This window comes from Pteropus vampyrus, unplaced genomic scaffold (genome assembly GCF_000151845.1).
Source record: "Pteropus vampyrus isolate Shadow unplaced genomic scaffold, Pvam_2.0 Scaffold701, whole genome shotgun sequence".
In the NCBI taxonomy this organism is placed as follows: Eukaryota; Metazoa; Chordata; class Mammalia; order Chiroptera; family Pteropodidae; genus Pteropus; species Pteropus vampyrus.
This window is the reverse complement of record NW_011889482.1, coordinates 171,607-184,331: the sequence shown is the minus strand read 5'-3', so window position 1 is coordinate 184,331 and position 12,725 is coordinate 171,607. Positions and strand designations below refer to the sequence as shown.

Sequence of the window (12,725 nt, the reverse complement as noted above, 5' to 3'; positions counted from 1 at the left end):
AAACGCGGCAGCCTCAGTCCCTTAGCGGCTTCGAGAAGAAAACTGACTTGGGCAACAATGCAAAAATATCTAGTGTCTTAGAGGACCATAGGTTCATTATGAACTGACATGAGGTGATTGCTTAAAATGCTTATGTAATCTTAAATCGCACTGAGAAACGGGGTATCTCGATCTCTTTAAGTACAACTGCCATTATCCTCTGCGGTGGTTAGAACGGAAACGGGATGCTGAGTTTAGTTCTGGGTATCATTTTTCAAGATTGCACAAGAGGGCAACGGTATGGGCGACAGACCTGGAGACGGTATCACTGGAAGAATGGCTAAAGGAAGCAGAAAACATTTAACATGAAAAAGAGAAGACTTAGAGGGAATGTGACAACAGTCTTCGCGTTTCGGTAAAGCACAGCCACCTGGAACAGCGAGTGCATTATTCAGCATATAACTGAGAAAGATGGATATAAGTGATAGGGAACAGCGTTTTGTTCAACAAAAGCAGTCCCAATTAAAAAAAAAATGCCTGACAGTTAAACATCTGAGCAACAGGAACTTTACTTTCCTCTCAGATATCACTAACGGGAATTTCTTACTCTCTCCTATATTGCTAAAAATCCCACCTTATAATCGTCTCGCCTGCCTCCACTGTAGCTCTCTTGCAATAGAATCTGTAATGTCTTGAGTACTGGAATAATAGAAACAACCGTGGCAGAAATGATACTGCATTTGAAGTCAGAAAACCTGGCATTGCTAATTATTAGTGGTATGTGAATGTCTACTCAACCATGAGTGCTATATAAATATAATATTCAAGAAGAAAAAGAATGGAAGGATACCCGAGAGAGAGAAAAGAAGAATTTTTTTTTTTCTTTTGAGATAATGGAATAGAAAGGAAAACTGTCTTAACACTGTTCTTCCCTGTTCTCTTACTCACTCCTTGCTTGGTCCAGCGCCATCATCCCAATTCTACTCCATTCCTGCTAAGAATCCCGTGTGAGTTTCCTGTGGCTGCCCTAAGAAAGTACCAAAAGCCACAAGGCTTAAAACAACAGAAATTTGCTGTCTCATAGTTCTGGAGGCCAGAAGCCTAAAATCGAGATGTCTGCAGGGCCCTGCTCAATCGGAAATCTGTTGAGGAGAATCCTTCCTTGTGTCTTCCTAGCTTCTGGTGGTTAGCTGGCAACCCATGGTCTTCCTCAGCTTGCAGCTGGAGCCCTTTGACCTTCACAGTCACGTGATGTTCTCCATGTGTGTCCACCCCTTCACATGGCATTCTCTGTCTCTCTTCTTGCAAGGACACTTACTCCAGTACAACCTCATTTTAGCTCACTTCTTAATTACTGCCTGTGCAAAGACCCCATTTCCAAATAAGGTCACGTCCCCAGGTCCCAGGGATCAGACGTCAATGGATCTTTCTTGAGGACACAATAAATCCCCATCTTAGAAACTAACTCTTCCTCCCAAATCACTCTCCACATACTCCCGTCACCCCAACTTGCTCCCCTCTCCATCCTTACTCATTTAAGAGTCCTTACAGCAATGGGCCAGAAGGGCAACCTCCAAGAGCCTGGAATTCGAAAGGCCTGTTTCCATTGCCAAGAAGGTTCCAAGGAAACGACATTTTTATTCTAGGTGCTGAAATTCCAAAAAGAGCTGTGCCATGAAGGAATCCAAATGCAAATTCCGAATGTAGGTTTTTTTTTTTAAATAGAGGAATTATTATAAATTGTGGTGAAGGTCGTTAAGTTTATTAAATTAAAGATTAAGTAAGATGCTACTAGTTGGCATAACAACGGAAATGTCATAAATACCACTGTTCATAGAGGAACTGGCATCCAGAGTTTCAAAAAATAATCTGACAAAGGAACCTTGGGAATATAACCATTTGTAAGCAACGGATTGCCTGTATTTCAAAAAAATGCTAACAAAATAGCACAGAGATCATGCAAATGCTCTCTCCCAGTGGAGGCATCTTCAAGCGGAGGCTGAAAAGTTTCAGGGAACTGATAGGGAAAAAAGCCAAGTTCATGTTTCTCACACTAGAGTCTACGTGTCCTGAGATGTTTTTAACTTTTGTATTTTTATTTTGATAAAATGTAAAAATCTATATGAATATTCTGGATCATCTACACGTGTACCTTAGAAATGAGTGATGGCACACAATTCAGTGCTCCATTAGCATTATGAAGGTGGGCAAAAATTCCCTAAAATGACAATGCTTAATTTTTAATGTCTTGGAAGCATGTCTGGCTGCTCTTAGGTTGGCATATCCTAAAATCATAATGATAATTATGACTCAAGCACTCTTGTATTCTTGTTGTGTTTTTTAATCGGTTACAAAGATAACATTCATCTTTTGCAGGAACAATCTACAAGTGAAAGATATCTGCATGGAAAAATTTTTAAGAACTGAGACTTTTATCTGACATTCTGAAAATGACAGTGTGGCAGAATAACATGAACACATATATTATCTCAGGCTAAGGAGACTATAATCTTCAAAGATGTGTCTGTACCAAGTGGGAACCAAATGATACCATAATGTGCTGTATAAATAAAGGTTGCACAACTGTTGAAACAGAAAAAAAGTGGAAGAATTAACTCCTTATGTAGCACATGGTAAGAGTCGATACGAAATAAAAAGAAAGTATTCTGTATCACTATATTATTGCAAGGGGATGTATTATGCTAATCCCTGCAACAGTTCATGAGCTGAATGTTTCATAGGAAATATACACGGGTATTAGTTTTTTTTTCCACCCTTGAATCATGGGGTATACTATTAAATTGGCCCATTGAATTAAACGAGGCGGGGGGCAGATGCAAGGTGGTCAGGAAAGGGAACTCATTTTAAGAGGGAACTATGGAACAAGAGAAGACACAGGAATGAGAACAAGCTAGGGAAGGTACATAAACTAGCCTGACGAAATGGAATGGTCCACGTTTGGTGAATGATGAGGTTTAAGGATGTCTAATAGCCTTATATAAAGAAGGCCTTGTATAAATTAGGTAATTTGGATTGGATCAAATAGTTTTTCTATTTCATGTTTTGCTTTTAAATGTACTATAAATGATAGATAATTTTATACTCAGTAGAACCTGGCAAGAAGAATATTTTGATTACCAACTATCTCCCTGAGTAAGACAGAGAGAGCAGTTGAGCTGAGAATATTCCAATCCCCGAGTCTTCTGTCTGGGCCTTAGGAGGAAATAAGCCAACGACGGATAAACCACAAATTCTGATGTAATAACTGTGGCGGACAGAGAAGAATGCAGAACAAACATTAATGTGACAGAGGAGAAGAGGTGTTTATGAAAAGCCTTAAGTCTGGTCACAGATTAAGACTATTTTGTTGGTATTATAAAAATTCTTTTAGGGTGATGTTCTTTTCTGAGACCCAACCCAATCTCTCTGGCTTTCTCAGAATAGGAGCTTACCCTGTCAAGCCAACCCCCTGTTTTATTTTACATTAACCACAACCATATGTGATGATCTTGATCCTTCCTGTTTGCTCCCACACACGAACATGTAAGCCACTGAGTACTGATGTCCTATGTGTCGTTTCCAGCTACATCCCTTGCACTTAGAAATGAGTGTCTAGCACATAGTAGATGTTCGATAAACATCTACTAAATATGTAAGTGGGTATGCTCTCAGCCACAGCTATTCCTAGGGAGAGAATGTCCTAAACATGACAGTATCCTAAGGGTTCCAGGGTGGGACAATGAAGGTGCAGGTCGTTGAGAGCAATTAAGAAGACAGAAAAGGGTCTGATGATTGACTGTGAGAGTTACGGTAGAGAGAGATAACAAAGCATGTACCAAAGACTCTATTACATGGTCAGAGTTTGTTAAATATTGGCCAATAACAATAATGACATCATACAGCTCTAACGCCGAGAAAATAGGTCTGGGCGGAGATAAGAGTTCTTACCCGAACCCAGGAAGAAACCTGTCAACAGTGAGCAGTGGAGGAAGGGCATGCAGAGGACTAGAACCCCTGGTAGAGGTTCACAAGGAGGTGAAGCAAAAAGTGACGTCACCGAAACAAGGGCGTGGAGAGTTTTCAGAAGACTCAAGAGATATCATGAGACTCAAATGCTACAGAAAGGTCTTGCAGAAGGCGAGCTGAGGGAAAGTTAACATTTTTTTTCCCTTCTGTAACAACTTAAGTGACGCACTCACGCTCTTTAACTCGAGGCCATTTCAGCGGCAGAAAAGGCACTTCGCCCAAATGGACATGCCCGACAATTCGAACTGTTGACACTAGAGAAGCTAGTCACCCTTGCACTGCCTGCTCGTCCCACCGGTGTACGTTCCGGTAGACACCTGTGCCCTCCCTCCGCCGTCGTTTCCCCGCCTTCCGCCGAGCGCGCCCCGCTCCATTTACCTGTCCGAGCACCCTCTCAGAGCGCGCGGGCTCAAGAACGAGGGGCGCGGGTCACCCCGGCGTTGCCCACCGCCCGCTCCCAGAGAAGGCTGGGACCGGACACCGCGGGCTTCCGGGTACAGAGCGCCGCCCGCGCGTGGCCTCCTGGGAATGTGAGCGCTCCTCCAATGGGAGCGACGGAGGGGAAGGGCCTGTGCGTTCTCAGCCGTCGCATTTCCTAGGGGCCGCACTGCATTCTGGGAGTGGTAGTTCCTACTGGCCTACGCTGAGACTGTCATACGTTCAGTCAACAGCTGTAAACGTTAAGCGCTGTTCCATGGAGAAAACGAGAGGATGCAGGGCCACAGAGGCTACCGGCATTGAGTCGGCAGGATAGATGAAGAGCTGATCTTGCCCCCACCATCTCCCCGTCTAGTCTCAGCAGGTTACATCACCTGTTACTTCACAGACAAAATAGAATTCATCCGATAGGACCTCCTTCTACTTCGCCATGAAAATTGCTAACCTCATTGGACCCCTCAGCAGTCTTTTCTCCCATTCTTTTGCAATAACAACAACAGCTACTACTATTGCTACTACTGCTACTACTACTCTACTTTGATCTAAGTTCCCCCATCTGCTTTACATCACCATTCCCTCTTGCCGACTCTGAGACTAGCTCCACTGATAAACATTTCTGTCTCCGGACTCGTCAATGGCTCCCTACTTATTCGCTCTTCATTAACAGCATTTAAAGATTGTCAAAGTTTCTATCATCTAAAATATTCCAGAATCACCTTTCTCAACCCCACACCCCCGAAATCCCTCACCACATACAGACTTAGCCTTGTAGTCTTTCTTCTACCTTTCCTTTCCAGTCAAAAATCTCAACAGTGTTGCTAAAACAAATGGACACTTTCGACCATTACCATATTTCTATTCTGCAGGATTTTACATTGATTATTCCCCTCCTTCTTGAAACCTTCTGTCTTAGTCTGGGCTGCTTTAACAAAATAACATGGACTGGATGGCTTAGACAACAGAAATTTATTTCTCGCACTTCTGGAGGCCAGGACATTCCAGACCCGGGTGCCATTATGGTCAGCTTCTGGTAAGGACCTGCTTCCTGGCTTGCAGATTGCTGCATTCTTGCTGTATCCTCACAAGGTGGAGAAACATCATTTCTTTCACATCCCTTATAAGGGCACTAATCCCGGTCATGAGGGCTCCATCCTTGTGACCTAATTACCTCCCAAAGGTCCTACTTCCAAATACCATCACTTGAGGATCAGGGCTCAAAAATGTAAATTTGGGCAGGGAGCACAATTATTCACATCATAGCATCCTCTAGTCTCTTAGCTCTTTCTAAGATGTTGCGCTCTACTGGTTCTCCACTTCTGTGACAGATTTCCTTTGAAATGTTCATGTTCCATAGGACTCTGCCCTAGATTCTCTTCTTTTCTTATTCTTCACACTTTTCTTGGGCGACCTGAACCATTACCATTGCTTTGGTTGTCATCAATATGCTGATTATTCCCACATATAGGAAGCCCAGACAGGACTACTGTAACTCAGACTGAAATAGCTAATGACAGCTGGGCATCTCTTGCAGGCACCTAAAAGTTAATGTAGTACTCAGTTGGCCTAATATAGTTCTACTCTTCCCTCTTCCAAAATCTGCTCCTCTTTCTGTAATCCCATTTCGGTGACTGGCACGACCATGCAATCAGTTGTCCAGACTGGGAAACTGGGTATCAATTTGAATGCTTTTGCTCCCTCAGTGCTCACATCCAAACAATCACCAGGCTATATTAATTCTATCTGCCAAAATATTTCACTTGTTAAGCTTCAGTTTTCTCATCTTTAAAATGAAGATAATAGTAGTACCTATATTCAAGGATCATTGCAATGATCGATAAACAATAGCACCAGGCAGAGAGTAAGCACGCAAGGATAGTAGGTATTTATTGAGCAAGCATTGTGTTTGTCACCAGTTCTCCTTCATTGGGTCTAACACAACGATAGCTAGCATTTACTTTATTTAGTTTACATTTAGAGAAAAAAGAGAAAAACAAGAAATGATGAGATATTTCGTGCGAGTTACCCCCACTCCATTCCTAGGTATTTTTCCAAGCATGACAAAACTATGGGAATGATCATGAGGCACTATACACATGGTTCTACTCTGATATGTGCAGGGTATACTATACCTTAGTTATTGTTATCTGGTCTGGATGGGCCACAGAGAAACTGAAGTACATTCAGAGACTCGTGACCAAAATGATCTGGGCACTAGAAATTGGAATTAACATCTCTGTACCCACGGTATCTCTTTTACCACCCCTGCCTTGTCACTTGAGATGATAGGTATGTAAAACTAAACCTAATCGCTTCAAAATTCTACTTAAAACCTTCTTTGGCTCCCCATTATATAGAGCATAGAATTTAAGATTCGAGGCTCTCCATGAAACAACCTCTCTCTACCTCTCCTGCTTTATATTCTACTTCTCCCGTCAACACACCCTGTGTTCAAGCCTGCTCCTGTAGGTGGCATTCATTCATTCACCCTTCCATCCATTCATTCCTTCAACAAATGCCTACTATGAGCCAGGCCTGTTCTGGATACTGGAGATATAGTAGTGAGCAAGACAGACAATGTCCTTGCTTACACGGAGTTAGCACTTCAATACTATGTTCTTTCATGCCTTGGTGCCTTTGCACATGCTGACTCCCTGTCTAAATCTTATTTATTCTTCAAGATGGATCTCAAATATCACGTTTTCATTTTCTAGCAAAGTGTATGCTTCTTTTTTCAACCTCATCCATCCTCTAGAAAGGTTTACTTTTCACATTAACATTAATTTATTTTTACTCAATACCTATTCTTTGAGAGACAGCATAGTATCTTAGAAAGAGAATGTGTTTTGGAGCCTAAATGACTTCATATTCTCTCCTAAAGTAATATCATTTGTGCTCCAAAATTTGTATCTCTAGCATAAGCCTTTACACTGGGAACTCAGAGAAGGTCTATCTGAGGAGATAACATTCAAGCTGAAACCCGAAGGTCAAGGAGGAATAGGCCACAAGAAGATGAGAGGGAGCAGAAATAAAGCCAGAGTGACTGATGGTGGCGGAAATAAGGGGAAAATGGTAAGAGAAGAGGTCACACTGGCCTTCTTTCTGTTCCTCAAATATGCCAAGCTCCTCACCATCTTATGATCTTTGTACTAGCTGCCTCTGCTTAGAGTTCTGTTCCCTCTTATCTTCTTGTGGCCAGAGGGCCTTCTTGCAAAGCTGTGTAAGCTAGGGGAAGGACTTTGGATTTTTTTCTAAGCGTAATGGGAAATCATTAGAGAGGTTCAAGCAGAGGAGTGATATGATCTGATGTATGAGTTTTTAAAAAATTATCTGGCTTATTTAGCATACCAATAAATTGTCTATCCTGGCAATAAATTAATATTACAGTTTTCAAAATATGTTGGGTAGTTTCCCAGAAAAATGCCTTTGGATGGATACACTAAAGTACATGCAGAACGATTTAAATAGCTGGCTTTATAATTTTGTAATTTCCAAATTCAGAAGTTCTGTTACCATTTCATCAAGTTAATAAAGAATGGAATCTCTTTCTTTATAATCCATGATTTTAGATAGTTTGAGTTTATGGAGTAAAGTTTCCAATTTACATTTCAGTTCCTGCAGATACCAAGCCTGGAATTATAGAACTGAGGGTTTAGATAACCTAACCCAGAATTCTAATTGTACACATGAGAAATTTTCTGGTCTTGGCAAAGATTACAAAGCTAGGAAGAGATGGAGCCTGGATTATAAACCATGTACTAGATGCTCCAGATATGTCTGTTGGACTAAAATATTATATATATGTATATATAATGCTCTTTCATGCATATAGACAGATAGATGATAGATAGATAGATAGATAGATAGATAGATAGATAGATAGATAGATAGATGATAGATAGTGACCATTACTTTTGCATCAAAACCATTCACATTATTGCAGTTTATCACTGATCACCAGTGCAGTTTATGATTCTTTCTCCCGGTTATTTGGACGTGGGCGAATTTTCTTCCTATTTATTCTTCAATTCTCAAAATATACCTGTTCCTTTGAAATTCATAATCAGCAGAGGGAGCTAACACATTATTAATATCTACAAAATCATTGACATTTGAGTATGGGACAGTTAGTTTCTATCCGCAGCTCATTCCAGTCAGAGTCGTCACATGTCCTGTTCTGTTCATCTAAGTCATCAGTGGTTCCAATATCAGCTTTGGCAAAGCAGTTGTGGATTATTTCTGAGGTGTCTATCCTACATAGCAACGGAATTTTTCATAACATCGAGAACATACCATTTCTTTACATCTGCGATAGAACAATGCTTCTCATAATGTACCAAGCAATTACAGCATCCAACTTTTGATGATCTATTATGTCTCAGTCTAACGGCTATGCATGGTGTTGGTAGGCAAAAACAAAAACAAACAAACAAACAAACAAAAAACCAAATGAAACCAACAGACCTGTTTTTATTTAAACCTCCAGTGTCTGTGTGCAGCTATCACATTCTGGTAAGCCATTTTCCTCTCTAATTGCAGGAAGCATTTCCCAAACAACCTGCCAGATGTCAGTGCATTTTTGTTAACTTTATATACACAAAGGAAAGTTGTATATATAAATGGAGTTTTCAAATTTCCATATAAGTGATTCTAATTTCTTGCTCCTCTTAACACTGTAAAAAAAGGAAAGCTGATGAACCATCTTTTCATACATATTTATTTTTCTACAGGACAACATTCTTCTGTCAGAGTTTGCCTCTGGTTTGTTTGCAGATTATAGAGGTACATAGATGTGCCCACATGGGAGAATCTATTCAGATTTAGCCTCCGATTTTCGAGACAATCTTCAGCTGAGTTATTGTGGATACGTCACTTTTTTAGGCAAAGTGACATGATATTGTGATAATATTGAAAGTGTTGTTGCCAACCATAAAAAGTTGACATCAACTCCCGTTTGGAGAGCAATTTCATTAGGCTTTTCTAAAACCCAATGAACATCCAGATATAGAAATATCTGCTCCGGTCTGTCAAAATTATTTAAAAGTTTTATTTACTAATTTGGCATATTTTGCTCCTTTCATTCTGTTATAAATTTCATCTTCCTTGGCTGCTTGACTTTTCTCTCTTCCTAGCTTTAAAGAAACATAAAGGAGATTCCAAATTTTATGACCATTTTCATTTTTTGACTTTCCTTTCTTATCCACTAACTTCTAGTTCTAAAGAAATTGGGAGCACATTATATTTTCTCTTTAATGGCATGACTTAGACTGAATGGAGTGTAACAGAAAAGGCCTGCTTCACAGAACATGAACATTCAAAAAAGGACAAGAGCAAGGGCAAGCCTGAGGCTTGGTTCAGGAGATGAAAGTGCAGTAGTGACAAGGCAGCTCATTTTTTTTTTAAGTTTCAAAGTTTCTTAAGCAAAGCTGGTGTCAAATTACAAGAAGCATTCATCTGAATTATCTTAATAACCAAGTCAAAAATAAGGGATAGTAATGACTGCTATCAGATAGCAAGTGATTAGGTTTAAGACATTAAAAATGATATGGAGAGAAAGCACTGATTTGAAATTATCCTCCTTTAAAATTCTGATAGAATATTAAGAACACTTACAGTTCAAAGTTCTAAGCATAAAATCCAGGCATGTCCCATCTGTTGGCCGGCTTCTAATTTGATGTAAAGAATCCACATTCTCAGGGAATAGCGAACCACAAAGAACTGGTATCCTTGTAGAAGAGGCCTGTAACTTGGCATTTGTTTTTTTTCCACTTTGGCTCATTCACAGCTGTTCAGGATTTTGACTCCTCAAGTCTTCAGCATTTAATCTATTATTTGTTGGTGGAAGGGGCTGGGCTTGTTTCTTCACACATAATCTGACCTCTTTTTTTTCAGTCATTAAGGTAACATGATTCAGTTGTCCAGACTTATTGAGTTATTCATACAATTTTAGCCTGCCAAATTAGAAAGGCCAACATTCTAGGAATTTTTTAGAAGTTATCACCATGACTTTAATTTTGAGTACCCGCAATTAAACAGAGTAGTTCAGTTCAACAAACTTTTACTGAAGCATCATGTGCCAAGAAGTATGCTAAGTACTAGAGACACATGCTCTCAAGGAACTCAAATAATATACATAATTGATTTATTTAAAAACATGCAAGTGTAAGAGTCATTGTATCCTGGATTTTGTTACAGATCTAGTTCCAACGCAATTCATATGACTTCACCTTTCTGACTCTCATCTGTAAAATTATGAGGTTGTATCAGCTGGGTTTTAAGAAAATTTTTATGCTCTAGCTGAATGGAAATCTGGCAAAAAAAAAGTTTGCTTTATATGATTGTTTTTCTCTTTAAAATTTTGCTGTATTTTATTGTTTGGTACTTGATACTGAGTAAGAACACTCTTATCTTTTGCCTTCTCTTGGTTGGCAGGTGCTGGCAGTTGATACAGATAGAAATTGCATCACATTTGTATTGCCCAAGGACCATACCGTATGAAACTCTCTTTAGTATATGATCATGCAGAAGTGAGTTTAAATGTCCGTCCAGTAAGAGTTTGGTGGTTTCATCCTAGAACCATTGAAAAAAAACATTGCTTCCTTAACACCAGTATATGGATGCGCTACACCAGATTCACCCGAAGTGTTAGCTGTTAACGTAGATTCCTGGCCTACGAAATCTCATTTTTTTAAGGTGGAAGATTGGGGATTTGAATTTGTAGCAAGGGACCCAGGCGATGTTGATAAGCTTAGAAAATACCGGAAAAGCAGAGACGATGAAAACCTGTTTACTTAATGCTCCAATCTCAGAATAGGATGAGATTTAATCCTAAACTGGGATCAGATTTTTCAATTTGCAGTAGTACCTACCAGAGTTAACAACACAAACTGTCAGGATGTTATTTAGTAGATATAAACTAAATCTTTCATTCTGTAGTTTCAAGTTCATTTACTGTCCCTAGCACCTGGTACCCTGTAATTCTTGCCTTAATGACTCTGATACAGTGATACCTAGGCCTAATTTTAGTCACCAGTTTGCAAAACAGATGAAATAAAATCTGTCACTAGACAGAAACTATATAAGCCTCATTGTTTTCAAACATTATTCAAAACCTCTCTTTTTACTTGATAAGTCATAAAAGTTTTGTAGATATACAAGAAATGCGTAATCAGTAATAGAAAAATCAGAAAATGCAAGTAAGAAAAATATAAAAATCTACCTTAATGCGATCATTTAGGGTTTATATCTCACAAAACTTCATATATACATGTATAGACACGTATATATGAAGTATGTATGTGTATGTGTGTATAGAATTACTTTAAATTTTTTTTCACAGTGCTTATAATTTATGATTGTATAGGAAAGCAAAATTCATTCTACTATGGAAAAGGTCACAAATAAATTAATCACTTATAGACTTAGTCCTCAAAAATTCTCTCCCCGCTAAACAAGATCATTTACAGCCTCCATCACATCAGTGATTTGTTGTTGACTATTACATGCTACGATGCAAAAATTACAAATTAATTGCAAGGTAATGTTATAAATCTTGCAAAAGATACAAGATTTTGTATAGTTGAAAATGATATTAGATAACTGCTTCGACACACCAAAGCCACTGATGCATGAATTAGGTCAGTTACCAATTGAAGTGAAGAAAATCTACATGGATTGATAAGTGATGATATTTTGATATCAAATTAATTAGGTATCTTTAGAAGAAAGTGAATTGTTCAAAAGTTTTTGGCAAAAATAATCTCTTTATGCTAGGAGAATCACAAATGAGGTGTGTCATGTGATATTTTTATTGGAGAACTGCCCCAAATCCCCCAAACAATTCTTGTTCCATTCTTTGTCCATTCTGAAACCTAGTGCATAGGTGCAATTAAAACCTAAAATCTTTTAAGTATGAGATTAAACAAGCTTATTTTCATAATCGTTGTTTATTTTTCCAGGTGAAGTCCCAAAGGAACCTTTATTTTATCATCTGTAATGAAATTTTATTTCTCTTTTAGGTTGATTCCCTGCAGGTAGCCTTTTAAGTACCAGTTCTCCTTGAGTAATGACTTTCCGTGGATGTGTGTGCATGGTATTGTTTTAGTTTTTGTTTTATTTTATATTAGTTTCAGATATACAGTACAATGGCTAGACATTTATATAATTTATGAAGTATCCCCCCAATTACTCTAGCACCCATTTGGCAGTTCACACAGCCATTACAATAATATTGACTATATTCCCTATGCTGTGCTCTACATCTCCATGACTGTTGTTGTTTTTGT

At 39.0% G+C, this 12,725-nt stretch overlaps 1 protein-coding gene across 1 annotated transcript in view; it reads right to left on the bottom strand.

Moving 5' to 3' along the window:
• The window catches only part of LOC105309241 (vesicle-associated membrane protein 7-like), a 41,841-nt gene extending 37,307 nt beyond the window's left edge, over positions 1 to 4,534 (bottom strand). Inside the window, exon 1 of the mRNA XM_011385359.2 lies at positions 4,384 to 4,534. The gene's annotated coding sequence lies outside the window, so the exon portion shown is untranslated. The remainder of the gene's footprint in view (positions 1 to 4,383) is intronic.
• Between the last annotated feature and the right edge of the window lie 8,191 nt (positions 4,535 to 12,725).